This window comes from Callorhinus ursinus, unplaced genomic scaffold (genome assembly GCF_003265705.2).
Source record: "Callorhinus ursinus isolate GAN/ISIS: 27379988/994484 unplaced genomic scaffold, GSC_fseal_2.0 scaffold1, whole genome shotgun sequence".
Lineage (NCBI taxonomy): Eukaryota > Metazoa > Chordata > Mammalia > Carnivora > Otariidae > Callorhinus > Callorhinus ursinus.
In genome coordinates, this window is record NW_027397063.1 from 146,213,659 (window position 1) to 146,233,955 (window position 20,297).

Below are 20,297 nucleotides of genomic sequence, written 5' to 3' on the forward strand. Positions count from 1 at the left end.
TGTGTGTGTGTGTGTGTGTGTGTGTGTGTGTGTGTGTGTGTGTGTGTTTTTACTTAAATTGAATTACAGAATTGGATTACTCACAACTCTTGGTTAATCCTACATTTCATCACTGATCCATGCATTGCCTTTTCCCCCTCCCCACTTTTTCAAGAACTTTGTATTTATGATTCCTTTCTTTAAAAGTTTTTTTTATCTTAAGTATATTTGACTAAATGATTACAGTGTTTAATTTGTAAAAAAACTTTGTAAAAAAGAAATATATTCTGAGACATGGTTTTCACTCAAAATTATGGTACTTAGAGTGACCCATGTTGCTTTGCATTACTCATTTTACTGCTGTATAATCTATTGTGTGAATGTGTCAAGATTCACTTATAGATTGTTCTTTTTTTTTTAAGATTTTTATTTATTTAAGAGAGAGCATGTGAGAGAGCACAGGTTGGGGGGAGGGGCAGGGAGAGAGGGAGAAGCAGGCTCCCCACAGAGCAGGGAGCCCAATGTGGGGCTCAATCCCAGGATCATGACCTGAGCCAAAGGCAGATGCTTAACCAGCTGAACCATCCAGGCACCCCTTATTGATTGTTCTTTGATAAATACTTGGGTTTCCAGTGTTTTGTTAATAAAAGCAGTGCTGCTGTGAATATCCTCATAAATGTCTCTTGGTACAAATATACAGAAGTTTCTCTGGGAGTGAGCTTGCTGGGGGTCATAAGCTATACAAATAATCAACTTTATTTTAGTAATATTGTTTTGCCAAAGTGGTCTTACCAATTTACCTTCATACAATGAATAAGAGCCTCTGTTGAGTCACTCTAACATTTAGTGTTGCTACATGTCTTAAGAGTAGAATAGCATTTCATTGTATTCTTTATTTGAATTTCCCTGAATTTTAGTAGTGTTGAGCATCTATTTATCATTACATGTATTTCCTTTTCTGTGAAATATATGTTTTGCCTTATTAGGTTGTTTCTTATTGGTTTGCCGTTGGTTTTTTTTCCTTCTTGTTCTTAATATACTATATCTTCTGTATTTGTATTTTTTTCTCCATCCAATTTGCCAAATATTGTCCCAATTTAATAGTCTTTACAAGAGGGCAATTTGGGGTTTTAATGATCATATTTTATTCACTGTAATTATTACGATTTTTGATTTTGTTATTTCTTTATTTTATCTTTATATTACTAATTCTGCCTTTCTCCTGCCTCAAACCTTTCCTATTACTTTTAGCATAAAGTCCATTTAAATTGTTATGACCTAAATTATTGTCCCAGAAATGTATACTTATTAACTCTTACTCTGTCCCATCTCTCATTCTTTTCCAGTTTCCGTGTAAATTCTGGTGGTTCTGAATTAGCTCCAGTCCCTGAAAGTATCATTCTCTAATTTGTTCTCTCCTGGGCTCGTTCTGCTTCTTGAAAATGTCTGTCTTTTGCTTTACCCCTCTTTCACTTAGTTCAACCTAAGGCTTTCCCCGAGTTTGAGGCTATGTTCTCTCCTTCTTGAGTGTGCTTATAGATTTCCTTTAAGCATTTTATAACTTCTGGTGTTTGACCTGGATTTTATGTACCATAACACAGTAAACCTAGCTTTTAAAATAATTTATATATGTATTTGATATGTAACATTACATTAGTTTCGGGTGTACGGTATAATGATTCAGTATTTGTGTATATTGCAAAGCGAACATCACAATAGGTCTAGTTAACATCCATCACCATATATAGTTATGGAAATTTTTTTTCTTGTGATAAGAACTTTTAAGATCTACTTGCTTAGCAACTTTCAAATATTCAGTGCAGTATTATTAGCTCTAGTCACCATGCTGTACGTTACATCCCCATGACTTAACTGGAGTTTGTACCTTTTGACCCCACTCACTCATTTTGCCCATCCCTTTGCTCCCTACCCCTGGCAACCACAAATCTATTCTCTGTATTTATGAGCTCAGTTTTTGTTTGGGATTTCACATATAAGTGAGATCATAACAATATTCATCTTTCTCTGTGTGACTTATTTAATTTACGATAATGTGCTCTAAGTCCATGTTGTTGCAAATGGCAAGATTTTCCTTTTTTTTTATGGGTAAATAATACTGCATTTTATATATATACTCCACATTTTCTTTATCCATTCATTTATAAGCAACTTAGGTTTGCTTCCATATCTTGGCTATTGTAAGTAATGCTGCAGTAAACATGCGGGTACATACATCTTTCAAGTCATTTCTATTTTCTACTTTGTGAGGAACCTCCATACTGTTTTCCAGAGTGGCTGCACCAGCTTGCATTCCCACCAACAGTGTAGGAGGGTTCCCCTTTCTCCACATCCTCGCCAACATCTGTTGTTTCCTGACTTGTTAATTTTGGCCTTCTGACTGGTTGTGAGGTGGTATCTCATTGAGGTTTTGATTTGGATTTCCCTGATGCCGAGCGATGTTGAGCACTTTTTCACGTGTCTGTTGGCCATTTGGATGTCTTCTTTGGAAAAACGTCTGTTCATGTCTTCTGCCCATTTCTTGATTAGATTATTTGTTCTTTGGGTGTTGAGTTTGATAAGTTCTTTATAGATTTTGGATACTAGCCCTTTATCTGATATGTCATTTGCAAATATCTTCTCCCATTCTGTCAGTCGTCTTTTGGTTTTGTTGACTGTTTCCTTTGCTGTGCAAAAGCTTTTTATCTTGATGAAGTCCCAATAGTTCATTTTTGCCCTGGCTTCCCGTGCCTTTGGCGATGTGTCTAGGAAGAAGTTGCTGCGACTGAGGTGGAAGAGGTTGCTACCTGTGTTCTCCTCTAGGATTTTGATGGACTCCTGTCTTGAGGACAGGAGTTGAGGTCTTTCAACCATTTGGAGTCTATTTTTGTGTGTGGTGTAAGGAAATGGTCCAGTTTCATTCTTCTGCATGTGGCTGTCCAATTTTCCCAACACTGTTTGTTGAAGAGACTGTCTTTTCTCCATGGGACATTCTTTCCTGCTTTGTCGAAGATTAGTTGACCATAGAGTTGAGGGTCCATTTCTGGGCTCTCTATTCTGTTCCATTGATCTCGGTGTCTGTTTTTGTGCCAGTACCATACTGTCTTGATGATTACAGCTTTGTAATAGAGCTTGAAGTCTGGAATTGTGATGCCACCAGCTTTTCTTTTCTTTTCAGCATTCCTCTGGCTATTCGGGGTCTTTTCTGGTTTCATACAAATTTTAGGATTATTTGTTCCATTTCTTTGAAAAAAGTGGATGGTATTTTGATAGGGATTGATTTAAATGTGTAGATTGCTCTAGGTAGCATTGACATTTTCACAATATTGGTTCTTCCAATCCATGAGCATGGAACATTTTTCCATTTCTTTGTGTCTTCCTCAATTTCTTTCGTGAGTATTTTATAGTTTTCTGAGTACAGATTCTTTGCCTCTTTGGATAGATTTATTCCTAGGTATCATCTGCAAAGAATGAGAGTTTGACTTCTTCTTTGTCAATTTGGATGCCTTTGATTTCTTTTTGTTTGACTACTGTGGCTAGGACTTCTAGTACTATGTGGAATAGCAGTGGTGATAGTGGACATCCCTGCTGTATTCCTGACCTTAGGGGAAAAGCTCTTAGTTTTTCCCCATTGAGAATGATATTTGCTGTGGGTTTTTCATAGATGGCTTTTATGATATTGAGGTATGTACCCTCTATCCCTATACTCTGAAGAGTTTTGATCAAGAAAGGATGCTGTACTTTGTCAAATGCTTTTTCTGCATCTATTGAGAGGACCATATGGTTCTTGCTCTTTTATTAATGTATTGTATCATATTGATTGATTTGCGAATGTTGGACCAATCTTGCAGCCCAAGAATAAATGCCACTTGGTCATGGTGAATAATCCTTTTAATGTACTGTTGGATCCTATTGGTTAGTATTTTGGTGAGAATTTTTGCATCCATGTTCATCAGGGATATTCATCTGTAATTCTCTTTTTTAATGGGGTCTTTGTCTGATTTTGGGATCAAGGTAATGCTGGTCTCATAAGATGAGTTTGGAAGTTTTCCTTCCATTTCTATTTTTTGGGACAGTTTCAGAAGAATAGGTATTAATTCTTCTTTAAATGTTGGGTAGAATTCCCCTGGGAAGCCATCTGGCCCTGGGCTCTTGTTTCTTGGGAGATTTTTGATTACTGCTTCAATTTCCTTAGTGGTTATGGGTCTGTTCAGGTTTTCTATTTCTTACTGGCTCAGTTTTGGTAGTTTATACATCTCTAGGAATGCATCCATTTCTTCCAGATTATCTAATTTGCTGGCATATAGTTGCTCATAATATGTTCTTATAGGGGCGCCTGGGTGGCTCAGTTCGTTAAGCGACTGCCTTCGGCTCAGGTCATGATCCTGGAGTCCCGGGATCGAGTCCCGCATCGGGCTCCCTGCTCAGCAGGGAGTCTGCTTCTCCCCCTGACCCTCCCCCCTCTCATGCTCATTCTATCTCATTCTCTCTCTCAAATAAATAAATAAAATCTTTAAAAAAAAAATATGTTCTTATAATTGTTTGTTGTTCTTTAGTGTTGGTTGTGATCTCTCCTCTTTCATTCATGATTTTATTTATTTGGGTCCTTTCTCTTTTCTTTTTGATAAGTCTGGCCAGGGGTTTATCAATATTATTAATTCTTTCAAAGAACCAACTCCTAGTTTCGTTGATCTGTTCTACTGTTCTTTTGGTGTTTATTTCATTGATTTCTGCTCTGATCTTTACTATTTCTCTTCTCCTGCTGGGCATAGGCCTTATTTGCTGTTCTTTCTCCAGCTCCTTTAGGTGTAAGGTTTGCTTGTGTATTTGAGACCTTTCTTGTTTCTTGAGAAAGGCTTGTACTGCTGTATACTTTCCTCTTGGGACCACCTTTGCTGCATCCCAAAGATTTTGAACAGTTGTATTTTCATTTGTTTCCATGAACCTTTTTAATTCTTCTTTAATTTCCTGGTTGACTCATTCATTCTTTAGTAGGATGCTCTTTAGCCTCCATGTATTTGAGTTCTTTCCGACTTTCCTCTTGTGATTGAGTTCTGGTTTCAAAGCATTGTGGTCCGAAAATATACAGGGAATGATTCCAATCTTTTGGTACCGGTTGAGACCTGATTGGTGACCTAGGATGTGATCTATTCTGAAGAATGTTTCATGGGCACTAAAGAATGTGTATTTTGTTGCTTTGGGATGGAATGTTCTGAATATATCTGTGAAGTCCATTTGGTCTTTATTTCCTTATTGATCTTTTGCTTAGATGGTCTGTCCATTTCAGTGAGGGGGGTGTTAAAGTCCCCTACTTTTATTGTATTGTTGTCAATGTGTTTCTTTGATTTTGTTATTAATTGGCTTATATAATTGGCTGCTCCCATGTTAAGGGCATCGATATTTACAATTGTTAGATCTTCTTGTTGGATAGACCCTTTAAGTAGGATATAGTGTCCTTCCTCATCTCTTATTATAGTTTTTGGTTTAAAATCTAATTTGTCTGATAGAAGGATTGCCACCCCAGCTTTCTTTTGATGTCCATTAGCATGGTAAATGGTTTTCCACCCCCTCACTCATTTCTTGTCTTTTTGATACTAACCATTCTGATAGGTGTGAGGTGATACTTCATTATGCTTTTTATTTGCATTTCCATGATGATTAGCGATGTGAGCACCTTCTCATGTACATGTTGGCCATCTGTATGTCTTCTTGGGGAAAATGTCTATTTAGATCTTCTGCCCACTTTTTAATTGGATTGTTTGTTTTTTTTGCTATTAAGTTGCATAAGTTCTTTATATATTTTGGATATTAACCTTTTTTCAGATACATAATTTGCAAATATCTTCTACCATTCAGTAGGTTGCCTTTTCATTATGTTAATGGTATCCTTTGCTATGCAGAAGCTTTTTATTTTGATGTAGTCCTACTTGTTTATTTTTGCTTTTGTTGCTTTTTTTTTGCTTATTTCTGCTGTTGGTGTCAAATCCAAAAAATCATCACCAAGACCAGTGTCAGAGAGCTTCCTGCCTATGTTTTCTTGTAGGAGTTTTATGGTTTCAAGTCTTACATTCAAGTTGTTAATCCATTTTCAGTTAGTTATTGTTTATGGTGTAAGATAGTGGTCCATTTTCATTTTTTGTATGTGGCTGTCCGGTTTTCCCAGCACTACTTATTGAAAAGACTGTTCTTTCTCCATTATATATTCTTGGCTGCTTTGTTGTAAAGTAATTGACCATATATTCATGGGTTTATATCTGGGCTATATAGTCTGTTCCATTGATCATGTGTTTGTTTTTATGCTGAGTCCATACTGTTCTGATTACCCTAGCTTTGTAATATAATTTGAATTCTGTTGAGTTCCTTATATTCTCAGCACAATCTTTGTACTGAGGTTGAGATTTTCTGACAAGTTTTCTCCCAGCTTGTAACTTTTTTTTTTTCCCATTCTTTAAGGCATATTTTGATGAACCAAACACCTTATATAAAGTCAAATATATTAATCTTTTTTGGTTAGTGTGTTTTGTGTTTTGTTAAGGAACATCTTCCTTACCTTGAGGACAGATATATTCACATATATTTTCTTCTGAAAGTTTAAAATTTGATATTTCAGTTTCTAGTCACTCTGGTGTTGGTCTTTATTTACAAGATAGAATCCATTTTTATTTTCTTTTCCATGTGGATTGTCAATTTTTTCAGGTTCATTTATTTATTTATTTATAGAGAGAGAGAGAGAATGGTAGAGAGAGAGCATGAGACAGAGGAAGGTCAGAGGGAGAAGCAGGCTCCCTGCCGAGCAGGGAGCCCGATGCGGGACTCGATCCCAGGACTCCTGCTGAGCAGGGAGCCCGATGCGGGACTCGATCCCAGGACTCCAGGATCATGACCTGAGCCTAAGGCAGTCGCTTAACCAACTGAGCCACCCAGGCACCCTCAGGTTCATTTGTTAAATGGTCCTTCCTTTCCTCAAAGAATGCCATTATTACCTCTATCATATATTCTCTTCTCTAATAGTTATATAGTTAGTCTTTATTCTGTTCCGTTAGTTCATTTTCTATGTGCCAATACACACAGAAGACATCTGTATTTTGGGGTGACTAGGGTCTTTAAATTTATTTCTCATTGTTTTTATCTGATTTTGGAATTAATACAAGCCTATAGAATTGAGTTATGGAGTATTCAGTCTTTTCCTGCTCTCTGAAATAGTCCCTGTGTTTTGGTTTAACCATTCTTTGAAAGTCTGATAGAACTAACATTCTAAAATCGTCTGAGCCTAGAATTTTCTCTGTGGGAAAATTTTTAACTAATTTGATATGAGTAGGATTGTGCAAGACTGTTGAATCACAGATCTCTACCTCTGAAACAAATAATGCAATATATGTTAAGGAAAAGAAAAAAGAAGAAGATAGCAGGAGGGGAAGAATAAGCTTTCTATTTTTTCTTGAGTCACTTGGTAGTTTCATTTTTCTAGGAATTTGTCCATTTTGTCTGAGTTTAAAATTTTGTCGTCTTGATAGGTTTTTTTTTTAAAGGATATTCTGTCCCACTGTGTCTTATTTATTTATTTATTTATTTATTTATTTATTTATTTATTTATTATTCAGATGTTAACATACAGTGTTATATTAGTTTCAGGTATACAGTATAATTCAACAATTCTATAAATTTCTCAGTGTTCATCAAGATAAGTATATTCTTCATTCCATTTTTTTTACTCATCACCCCACCTCCCTCCTCTCTGGCAACCACCAATTTGTTCTCTGTATTTAAGAGTCTGTTTTTTTGTCTCTTTTTTTCTTTGTCCATTCCACATATGAATGAAATCATATAGTATTTGTTTTTCTCTGACTTATTTCACTTAGTATTATCTTCTCAGTCCATCCATATTGTTATAAATGGCAATATTCCATTCTTTTTTATGGCTGAGTAATATTTCATTATATATATATATACTATGTCATCTTTATCCATTCATCTATCAGGGGACACTTAGGTTGCTTACATATCTTGGCTATTGTAAATAATGCTGCAATAAACATAGGAGTACATATACCTTTTCAAGTTATTGGGGTTTTTTTTCTTTCTTTCAGTAAATACCCAGTACTGGATCATATAGCAATTCTATTTTTAATTTTCTAAGGGACTGCAATACTGTTTTCCACAGTGGCTACACCAGTTTGCATTCCCAGCAACAGAGCATGGGGGTTCGTTTTTCTCCACATCCTCGCCAACACATGTTTCTTGTGTTTTTTATTTTAGCCAGTTTTGATAGTTCTATGTTTATTTTTTTAACTCTACAGTATCTGCTGTCATGTATTTATTTTTGTTTGGACTATCATTAATTTATGTTTAAGTGCTCACCCCATTTTTTATCAATTTTACTAAAAGTTTGACTATTTTGTTAGTACTTTTAAAGAACCAGCTTTTGGCTTTATTATTATAGTTGTTGTTATATTATTATTGTTATATTGTTATTATTTTGGTTTTATTATTACAGTTGTTATTATTTTGGCTTAAAAACAGAAATTTATTTTCTCACAGTTCTGGAGGCTAGAAGTGCAAGACCAAGGTGTCAGCATGGTTGGTTTCTTCAAAGACCTTGCTCCTTGGCTTGGTAGATGGCCATCTTTTCCCTATGTCCTCACATGGTCTTCCCTCTGTAGCTGTCTGTGTTTTAATCTCTTATTATGAGGAGATAAGTCATATTGAATTAGAGCCCACTCTAATGATCTCATTTTACTTTAATTATGTCTTTAAAATCTTGTCTCGTATTTTGACACATATGCAGTCATACTCTGAAGTACTTTGGTTTAAGACTTTAATATTTGAATTTTGGGAGTACCCAGTTCAGTCCACAATTGTGCACATTAGCATATGTGTGTGTGTAAATGTGTACTTATATATATGTGTATATATGTATTGGGTGGGCATGTTTGTATGTGTATGTGAATGTATATGTGAACATGTGCCTGTGTGTGTATGTGTATTGTGTGGGCATATGAGTATATGTGTGTGAGAAGAAACAGCACTTGAAAAAATTATACTCTATTTGGTGAATCTTGAAGTTCAGTTTCCTTGTACTATTGGCCCATGTGTGTATTTATTTGCACTTAGTTGGAATGGAACATAATCATTTTCCTCTGAGCTTTCCCCTACCTAACATTTTATGATTATCCTCCCCTATTGGTGCATAATCTTCATAATTACCACTTCAGTGGCTGCTTAATATTCCATAGAGTGCGTAAGGAATGATTTACTTAACCTTTTTGTTGCTTTTTATAATTGTAGATAAGGCTCAAATAACCACTTTAAATTTTTTCTTCTTTTGATGAATTATTTCATGACAACTTCCTGAAGTGGAATTACTGATCAAAGAAAGAGAACGTTTTACAGCTCTTGACAAAACCATTGCTTTCCAAAGGTTGTAACAAATTTTCTTACTGAAATATATTTGACATATAACATTGTATATATTTAAGATATACAGCATGTTTGATTTGGTAGTTTGTATATTGCAGTATGATTGTCATTATAGCTTTAGTTAGCACCTCTGTCACATCATGTAATTATCAGTTCTTTTTTGTGGTGGGAATAATTAAGATCTGGTCTCTTAGCAGATTTTTCCCCTAAACAACATCTCTTCCATTCCCCAGCCTCTTAGCCCCTCATAATCATTTTATTCTTTGTTTTTATGAGTTCAATAAGCGATGTCATATGATATTTGTCTTTCTGTGTCTGACTTATCTCAGCATAATGCCCTCAGGGTCCGTCCATGTGTTGCAAGTGGCAGGATTTCCTTCTTTCTCATGGGTGACTAATACAGGCACTCACAACACACACACACACACACACACACACACACACACACACACACCCCATTTTCTTTATCCATCCATCTCTTGATGGATTCAGGTTGTTTCCATATCTTGGCTATTGTGAATAATGCTGCAATAAACATGGGAGTGTGTATATCTCTTCAGTATCCTGTTTTCATTTTCTTTGGTTATATGCCCAGAATTGGAATTGCTGGATCATATACAGTAGTTCTGTTTTTAATTTTTTCAGGAACCTCCATATCATACCCCATCCAAATCACAACTGTTTCTCCCTTCTCCAGAAGTAACCACTATCTTGACTTTTATAGTTATCACTGTATTTCATTTTTTAGATTTATCACCCAAATGTGCGTCCCTAAACATTAAAGTTTTGTCTTGCCCACTGAAAATTTACAAATCTTTTTAAGTCTCTGATAATCAGCATGTTCATCTCTTTCTGTTCCATACATATGCTATTAAAGAACTTAGGTTATTCACCTTGCAGAAGTTCCAGCAGTCTGGGTTTTGCTAATTGCATCCTCATGGTACAATTTCAGCATGTTTCCCTTATCATGTATATTTCTTGGAAATTGATACCTGGATCAAAAGTCTTGATCAGACTCAGGTTCTGTCCCTTTGGTAAGATTTAATGTGGTGTTCTTTCATCAGGAGTCACAAAATGTCTGGGTTTTGTGTGTGTGTGTGGGGGGATGCTAGCATCTATTGATGCTTATTGTTTAGATCATTAACTTATTGGGGCTGCAAATTGATGTTCTGATTCTTTTTTCATTTATTAGAATACTTATATAAAGAGCTATTTCTCTTCATTCCTATTTGATTATAAAGTGTTACAGTTTACATAAAAAAGGTTAAATGCCTGATTCTTTCTGTTTATTTACCAGTTTTTGAAAGTGAGATATGTGAAGGTATCACATTTGGGGAAAAAAACATTTGCATAGTTTCAAATAATCTTCCACAGTAATCTATATTAATTACAAAGGGAAAAATAGTAACTTTATAATGAGGCAGTCTGGCAGACATCATCTTAATTAAATGATCACAGTTAACATCACCAATAATAGGACAAATGGACATCTTGTCTTTCCTGATGTGATGACCAAGAAGACCACAATATTATTTCTGTGGCATTCCTGACAGAAATTAATAACTTGAATCTAATCATGAGGAAACAGCGGATATACACAGGGAGATCCGACAAAGTAACTGGCTTGTATGCTTCAAAATACTAAAGTCAAGAAAGATAAAGAAAGGCCAAGTGTTCCAGAATCAAAGAGACTAAAGAGACAAGACAACTAACTGTAGTATGTGGTCCTCGGCCAGAAAAAAAGGTTTTTCTTTTGTTTTAAGGGCCATTAATGGCACAATTGGCACATTTTTAATAAGTTCTATAGATTAAATAATACTGTATTACTGTCCTTTTTTTGATCATTGTACTGTGTCTTTGAAAAAGAACATCCTTGTTTTTAGGAGATACTTGAGTATTTAGAGGTCAGTGAACATGTCTGCAGCTTGCTCTCATATTTCAGAGACAATGACATATATCTGTGTATATGATATTTATTAAAAGATAGGCTGAGGTATATTAAAAACTGTAAGGGTTTTTTTGAGCAAGAATCAGTTTGGGGCAGGGCCAAAGCGGGGGTGGTTGGGAGTGCTCTACCAATCAGAGCCAGGGGAAAGGCTTCTATAGAGAAGGTAGGAAAGCAAAGAAAAGTTATCTGATTGGCTATATCTTAAAACCTCGTTTGCTCTTTATGATTGGTTGTCCTTAGTGTTCTGATTTTGTAATTTTGGGGCATTTAAAGGCTTAGATTTTTGGTTGCTTAGGTAGGCTACCACAACATTAGAACCACCTCAGTCTAATAGCCTCCCTGTTTAATTAATGTAACATACATATATATATATATATATATATATATAAAGAAAAATGCAAATGCAATATATTGTTAGCACTTGGGAAATCTGGGTGAAAAGTGCACAAGAATTCCTTGTCCTATTTTTGCAACTTTTCTGTAAGTCTGAAACTACTTAAAAATAAAAATTGGTTTCTTATCTTCTGAAGGGGACTTATGTTTTTTACAAGTATTATAAGTTTATGAATTTAAACCTATTTAATGATTTTCAATTCATTGCTATTATCACTTTTATTGAAATTCAAAAGGTCTTTGACTGCTGAGTCCTTTTACATGACCCTAGTAGTTTTGATAGTTTCCTTCCTGACAAATACACAGATGTATGAGGCTCATCTCATATATTACCTGCTCCAGACCTGGAATCAGCCATTTCTTCAAGAAGCGTTGGTTTCTTTTTGTGGGAAAGGGTATTTCAGGACTACAGTCTCATTGCTAGAGGTATTTCTAGACCTTTTCAGTATAGTGAACATATATACAGAGATGAGAAACTCATGATTTCATAGTGATATATCTGCTGCAAATTTAGGACTGTCATTACTTCATCAATCTGAACGTCTGCATCTCCTTTCTTCCACACTAATAGTCCTGGTTCTGACACAGGGGATTATAGAATTTGAATATCCTATATTTGCTTATTTGCTTTATCTACATCACAGACACCATAGCCTCAGAATAACAATACCAATATAGTTTTTACCAATATAATTACTGAAAACAATGACTTTTTTTGCATATGCTCTCTTACTCCTCACCCCTGCTTTTAAATGGTTGTACTAAATCTACACTATCAAATGTATAGCCATCATATATCCTCTCTCTTTTAACTTTCATTGAGCTTATTTAATGCTCACCACCAGTCTTTATTTAAGGGCTGTGTAGTCATTTTGTTGTCTGGTGCTTGTTCTCCAGAAGATTCATTCTTCAGGAAGGGTTCATGGGAACAGTATTCTCTAAGGTCTTGTACGTTGATACCAGTTTGTGCCCTTTATACTTGAAAACCAGTTTTGCTGGATATAATCTTCTGTGTTTACATTTTCTTTTCCTGATTATCCTAAATCTGTTATTTCATTTGCTTCTGCCATAAAGCTTTGTATATGTAGTTGGAAAAGGGAAGATTACTTTAATGCTGAGTCATCTAATTATGGATATTTTGATGTGTCATCTAAACTTGACAGGTGGCAGTTTCTTAAAGATTAGTTGCAAACTGGAATTTTAAAACCATGGCAATCAACCCTTTGTACTTTACTAAGTTAAATTCTATTTGTCTTTGTACTTTGAATAGATCTTTTCCTTATTCAAAGTGGATTTTGAAACATCATGAAATTATCATTTGGAAAATATCGAGATTTGGGACACTGACGGGGCACCTGTGTGGCTCAATTGGTTGGGCATCACGCTTTCGATTTTGGCTCAGATCCTGTTCTCAGGGTCATGAGATTGAGCCCCATATCAGTTGTGCACTCAGTGTGGAATCTGCTTGAGATTCTCTGGCTCCCTCACCTTTTGCCCACGCTCTCCCCCACCCCGGCTCACTCACTTGCTCGCTCGCATGCATACTATCTCTCTCAATAAATAAGTAAATACAATCTTTATTAAAAAAAAAAGATTTGGGACATCAACAATTCATGGTAGCCAGTACAAGTTTTCCAAAATTCTAATTTTTACTCAAAAGCTTGAATTTTATCATTGGCACAATTTTCCTTGAAGTGGCAGCCTCACTTCATTTTTTAGAAAATGTCTGTTATGTACTTTAGTCTGAATTGCCATAATTTATGTCAGTAGTTCTTTTAATTTTTTTTATTAACATATAATGTACTATTTGTTTCAGGGGTAGAGGTCTGTGATTCATCAATCTTACACAATTCACAGCACTCACCATAGCACATACCCTCCCTGATGTCCATCACCCAGCCACCCCAACCCTCCAACCCCCACCACTCCAGCAACCCTCAGTTTGTTTCCTGAGATTAAGAGTCTCTTATGGTTTGTCGCCCTCTCTGGTTTCGTCTTGTTTCATTTTTCCCTCCCTTCCCCTATGATCCTCTGTCTTGTCTCAAATTCCTCATATCAGTGAGATCATATGATATTTATGTTTCTCTGATTGACGTATTTCACTTAGCATAATACCCATAGTTCCATCCACATCGTTGCAAATGGAAAGATTTCATTTTTTTGATGGCTGCATAATATTCCCTTGTATCTATATACCACATCTTCTTTATTCATTCATCTGTTGATGGACATCTGTGCTCTTTCCACAGTTTGGCTATTGTAGTATGTCAGTTCTTTCATGTTAAAATGTTTCATTAAAAAAAGTGACTAGTTAAAAAAAGTGGCTAGTTTAGCTCATAGCTCAATTGGTCTTTCCCTAAGACAACCATTTGAAACTTTTTCTTTTGACTCTTTTCATTTTATTGCATGAACGAGTTACACTAGTCCAAGTTAAAAGTAGACACCAAATGGTTTCATTACACAGGCTGTGAGATGTTTAAACTTGTGACAAGGGACAGAAGGGAAATTCTATCCCTGCAAGGAAATCCTCACTTAAGCTTCAGTGAGCCAAAAGCACTTAAAACCCATGAACCTTCAGCTGGTTGTCCTGTCAGTCCAGGCTCTATGGGGAACTGGCATATGTTCTTGTGCTAGTGACCCTTTAGCTGAATTACTTCTTCATATTTTGAATGCTCAATTACAGGACCATTGCAGGCAAATTTCTTCTTAAACACCTTCTCTAGCTTCTTTTTATTGTAATCATCCTTGATCCCTTGGGCAGCAATAAAGGTCTTCCTCCCATTTCTCTGTTGAATTCTTATATGGCTATAATCCTCAGTGCCAGCAGGAAGGAGATCATCACCCTTAACTTGCATCAGCAAAGGGGTAGAAAGAGTGGAGGTTCTTGAGAGTGGACATACAATGTGATTCCTTTTCCTCTGTGGGAGAAGGCGGCAGCAGGACAGTGGGGTGGAGCGTCGTGCAGTGAGGGAGCTCAATGATTGGGACCAAAAACCATTTGAAACCTTTTATGTGTACTTACCATTTTGTCACACAGAAATTAAAAAGATGTTTGTTCAAAAGTCAAGATTCGGTAAAATCAATAATTTGTTTCTGCTATGTCCAGGACATTCTTAAGTGAAACTTTTGGGGGTTTATTATTATTATTATTATTATTGGTTTTAAACACTGAGGGCATGGCATTGAAGGCTAAAATGACTCTTAAGTACAGTTTTGTCCCACTGCTTTTATTTGTGCTAAGGAACCAGCAGTTTTACTCACCATTTCTCTTGCACCATCAGTGGAAGTGTTAAAACAGGAAAGGTAAATGACGTCTTTGTATTGAGAATAGTTTTGACCTGTTGAATCCCTAAAGGAGTCTCAGATGATTGTCATGGGTCTCTGGAACATACTTTGAGGACTGCTGGGAGATTCCAAGTGGCACATATCATGTTCTCACATTTACTCGATAATAATCCAGCCACACAGCCCCACCTGACTGCTGCAAAAGTAGAGGCAGCTAGCTGCTCTCCAAAATCCATAGAGCCCTATTCTTCCTGGGCACACAGTTAGACATGTATGCCCAGGAAAAGACAAAAACATGAAATTTGGTGAGCAGCTAGCCACTTATGCCATAGTCTGCCTTTCTGGTAACCAGATCACCATATTGGTGACCCTTATTTCCACAGAGAACACACCTCTTCCCCCAAGAGATAAACCAAATCCCATGCATTCACTGCATCCAGCTCCAAGTCTAGGATCTCTGGCTGATATGCAGTCCTCTCCATCGTATCTCCATGTGGTGCTTCATGATTTTGTTACCTTTCCCCAATTACTTCCCCTCTCCTTATTCGGATCAGGGACAGGGTGATTGCAATAAACAAAATTTGGGCAGGGGAAGATTGTAAGACACACAGTAGTCACTGTTCTATAGCAGTGATGAGATTCTGCTAGGCCAGCTTTAAGGAGGCCCCCTTGTGCCTTCAGTAGGGGAAGTTCCTACTCTGTTTTCTGTGAAGAACTCTCTTCCCACTGGTTTTTGGTGACCCTTAACTCCAACGTCTGGAAGGTTCTTCCTTGCCCATTATCTTTCATAACTAACCTGAAGTGGATGTTAGGGAATTTTCCTGTCTTGGGGTTTCTTCCTATTTCATAGTCATTTCTTACCTGTGCAGTTTTGGAGACCTGAGGATTAGTTTATAAGTGGTATATTTTAGGCCAAAATTTTGGATGAATTCTTTGACAGAATTTAATAACTCACTAGTGTTCTGATTTGCTTGATTCTAGTTAGTTCCCTCTGCCTGTAACCCCACCCACAGTTACTTCCTAGACTGCAGCCTCAGGCCTCCTGTATTTTACATTTGCCTCTATGCTTCTCTTTCTCAGTGGTATCTCTCCAGAGACATCTGCAACAATAATAGGCTTGGAAAGAAAGGGAGCAACTTTAGTCTTTGCTACAGGCCTTAGTTAATCTATTTAACAGAGAATTTCAAGCAATCTCCTTTAGCTCAAGATACTTTTAAGTTTTGGAAATTAGTATTTAGACATAATTGGCTTTTTCAACAGTCTAAGGCCTTCAGTTTCTGTGTTCTCTCCCCTTTTATTTCTGCTTGCAAGCCAACTAGTTTTTCCAGAGTACTTTCTTTGTTGTAATGCCTTGCTAAATACAGCAATGATAAGCCATTAGTCACTAATCTTTTGGCACTTTCTAACCTCTTCTCTAGATTAGATCTACATACCATGTCTGCTCTCCACATTACCACAGGCAATAGTGTCACATAGTTACCAGCTGTGTTTCCTGTGCTGTCGCCCACTAGGCAGATGTCACATATTTTAGATTTTTGTTCTAGAAGCACCCTACTTTAAGGTGTCCCTTTTTTTACTAGCGTAGAGTAGGCTAATGTGGCATATGTATTTAATAATCATCTAATGTCTAAAACACAACAGAAGTTTACTTACTGCTCTCTGCAGTTATTAAAGACCTGTTGGAAGGAAGCTCTACTGTTTGCAACCATGGCTTCCCTCCAGCTAGCCCCCTTCCTGTGGCTAGCTCTTAGTTATGTGGCTACTTGTACCTGCAAGGGAAGCTAGGAAATGAAATTTGAACATTGGCATTGACCCAGCATTGCAGCTTTTGAGTGTACCCTAAGAAAGCTCTTGCAAATGTAAACCAGGTGACATGTATAAAAATGTTCAGGAGTGCCTGGGTGGCTCAGTCGGTTGGGTGTCCAACTCTTGATTTTGGCTCAGGTCATGATCTCAGGGTCATGAGATCGAGCCTCAGATCAAGCTCCATGCTCAGCGTGGGGTCTGCTCATCCGTCTCCTTTCCCCTTCTGTCTCTCCTCCTCCCCAGCTCGTGCTCTCTCCCTCTCTCTCAAAGAAATAAAAATCTTTAAAAAAATGTTCATAGCAGCACTATTCATAATAGCAAAAATACTGGAAACAACCAAATATTGACTGGATTATGGAATGTTATTAATGTAGATGATAAACATAATGTGATATGTATAATGTGAAGTATAAACATATAATTAAATGTACTAAAATCTCACAAAATGGCATGGATAAGTCTTAGTGTTATGATGCTAGTGGGAAAAAAGCTAGTTTCAAGAGACTATACAGCATGTACTATTTTTTTAAGATTCAAAATCAAAAGCCACATTTTAGGAATGTATACATTGACCCTGAAGGGAACAAAAAACAGAAATCATGAACATACTGGTTGAGACGTAGAGAACGGAAATAAGAGAGGAACACAAAGTAGATGCCATGATACTGGTAATGATCTAGTTTTTAAGTTTCAGTAGTGATTCATACACTCTTACTATTAGGGACTACAAAGTCATATATTCTTTGGTATGTATCGGAATATTCATAATAAAAAGATTTGTGATAAGTTTGAAAGATAAGAAGGTATGCTACATTTTAGTGTTTTCTTGAGTTGTCTCCTGATTAGATTTTTACTCATGTGCCTAACCACCTTGTTACTGCATCTTCCCTTGCCTGTCTTTTAGGGTTAGTTATCTCTAATCTTTATAAATATTTTGTTTCCCACTTCTCATTCAGAACTGTTCCCATTTGTTGTGTTCCAACCTTTTGAATCACCACTTACTAAGTGCACTGTTAACTTCTCAAATTACTTTTATTAAAATTCAGAGTTACTTTTTTCATCCTTTATTGTATTTTGATTCAATCTTAATAATATATTCTACCTGGGGCCAGGTAGCCACCCAGGTGGCTCAGTCATTAAGTGTCTGCCTTTGGCTCAGGTCATGATCCCAGGGTCCTGGGATTGAGTCCCGCATCGGGCTCCCTGCTCAGTGGGAAGCCTGCTTCTCCCTCTCCCACTCCTCCTGCTTGTGTTCCCTCTTTTGCTGTGTCTCTCTCTGTCAAATAAATAAATAAAATCTTTAAAAAATAATGTATTCTACCTGGATTTCCTTTCCAGTGTTGACTTTGCAAATCTCCCTTCTCCAGTTCCATGGTGCAATGATCTAACCTTGGAAAATTTCACCTTTTCCATCATTCAGTTGACTTATATTTTAAAAGTCAAATATTTCTTCTAGAAACTCAATTGTGGATTCTTTAAGATCACTAGCATTATGGCAGAAGTAGATTCATCATAGTTTAAGCCTCTTGCATTTGCATGAAGTCACTGATCTTTGATTACACTCTTCTCGTTAAAATGTCTTTTAGGGTGCGGGGAATCAGTGAGATAGGTGATGGGGATTAAATAGTACACTTACCCTGGTGAGCACTGAGTAATGTATGGAATTGTTGACTCGCTATTTTGTACACCTGAAACTGCTTATAACACTGTTAACTATACTGGAATTAAGAACTTAATAAAACTCTTAAAAATTAAAATTAAGGGGTGCCTGGGTGGCTCAGTTGGTTAAGCATCTGCCTTCGGCTCAGGTCATGATCCCAGGGTCTTGGGATCAAGCCCCATATCGGGCTCCCTGCTCGGCGAGGAGCTTGCTTCTCCCTCTCCTTCTGCCACTCCCCCTGCTCGCTCTCTCTCAAAAAATAAATAAATAAATTCTTCAAAAAAATTAAAATTAAAAAAATGTCTTAAATAACTTTAGTCAGAAGCTGACTAACTTCTTTTTGTGATGTGTTTTATTTTAGCTACTATTTAGTGTTCAATATTTATGATGAAATCTTTATTTGTAAGGTAGTAATTGAATAATTGGAAATTAACCACAAAAGTATCTGTTCTTTATTAGGAAATGTAATGATTGCAAACTTTAATAACTTAGTTTTTTAAAAAAGATTTTATTTATTTGACACAGAGAGGTGCCTCTTTAATAACTTAGTTTTAACTTCCCTTTAAAATATGGAGGGTCAAGCCTGCATGGCTCAGTCGTTAAATATCTGCCTTCAACTCAGGTCATGATCCCAGGGTCCTGGGATGGAGCCCCATGTCAGGCTCCTTGCTCAGCAGGAAGCCTGCTTCTCCCTCTCCCACTGCCCCTGCTTGTGTTCCCTCTCTTCTGTCTCTCTCTGTGTCAAATAAATAAATAAAAATATTTTAAAAAAAGAAAAAAAATATGGAGGGTCGAAACCAAAAAGAGACTAGATTCATGTGAAGCTAGTTTTGCTATTGTGAAGTCATTTTCTTTCTGTAGTCTTTTCTTTATTATATTTTAAATTAAAAAGCTTAACAGCTTTAGTAAGTGACACAATAAAAAAGATGAATAAAGAAAAAGATAAATCTGTTAACATGCCTCAGCTCTCACACACTGAGATAAAAAGTATAAATAGTGTGTATACTTTCAGAAACATTCCTGAAGTGGTTAACTCTTTTAGGGTTTTTTTTTTTTTCTCTTTTAGATAACATCACTAAACCAATGCTCTGAAACCTCAAATTTAATTTCCTAAATGAACATAATTGTTTTCTTTTTACTGATCTACCTTAGTATATGAGAATAGGCTTAATGGTCTTTAGAAAAAATTTTGCCTTCTGTATCCACATTTTAAAGACTACTCATTTGCACAAAAAAACGAAGCCCGTATTTTCATCTTTGGAGGCATTATTCTAAGTAGGTAGTTCTTTGAAGAATGTAGGGAGGGCCTGGCATCACTTTTTGTTATTTGTTATCCTAGCTGTTCTAAGGATATGAAGGAAGTATATAAATATAGAAATGCCGAAAGTCATATTCTGGGTGTTACTACCACTCTTAACCCATAGCAATTCTTAGCAGAACAACTGACATTCATTTAAAGTTCCCCACACTTTCCTAAAGGCCTTAACGTTCTGCCTCTGTTGATTCAGTCTAAGGTTTACTAATGATTATTATTTTGGGGAAAAAAGGAATGTTTTCTGAGTACATTGTAGCAATTTCATAATCACTTGATACTGAAAACAATCTTTTCAAGTAAAAGAAACAGTTTTAATCAAAAATCTTAGGCTCAAAGGTTGAGTGACTTAATCAAGATTCCACAGTTGTTTAAAAACATGATATTTGGAATTTAAAAGGTCTGTGTGGATCTGAGACTTCAAGGCTTTTAACTTCAAGTCTCATGTTCTTCCTTTATAGCTAAATGTTCTTCACTCAACAAAAATTGTTTCCAGGATG

General features: G+C 36.4%; 1 protein-coding gene and 1 pseudogene across 4 annotated transcripts in view; one reads left to right on the forward strand and one right to left on the reverse strand.

Moving 5' to 3' along the window:
- The window catches only part of FBXL2 (F-box and leucine rich repeat protein 2), a 121,795-nt gene that overhangs the window by 33,452 nt on the left and 68,046 nt on the right, over positions 1-20,297 (forward strand). The window lies entirely within an intron of this gene.
- LOC112833635 (eukaryotic translation initiation factor 1 pseudogene) lies at positions 14,129-14,632 on the reverse strand (annotated as a pseudogene).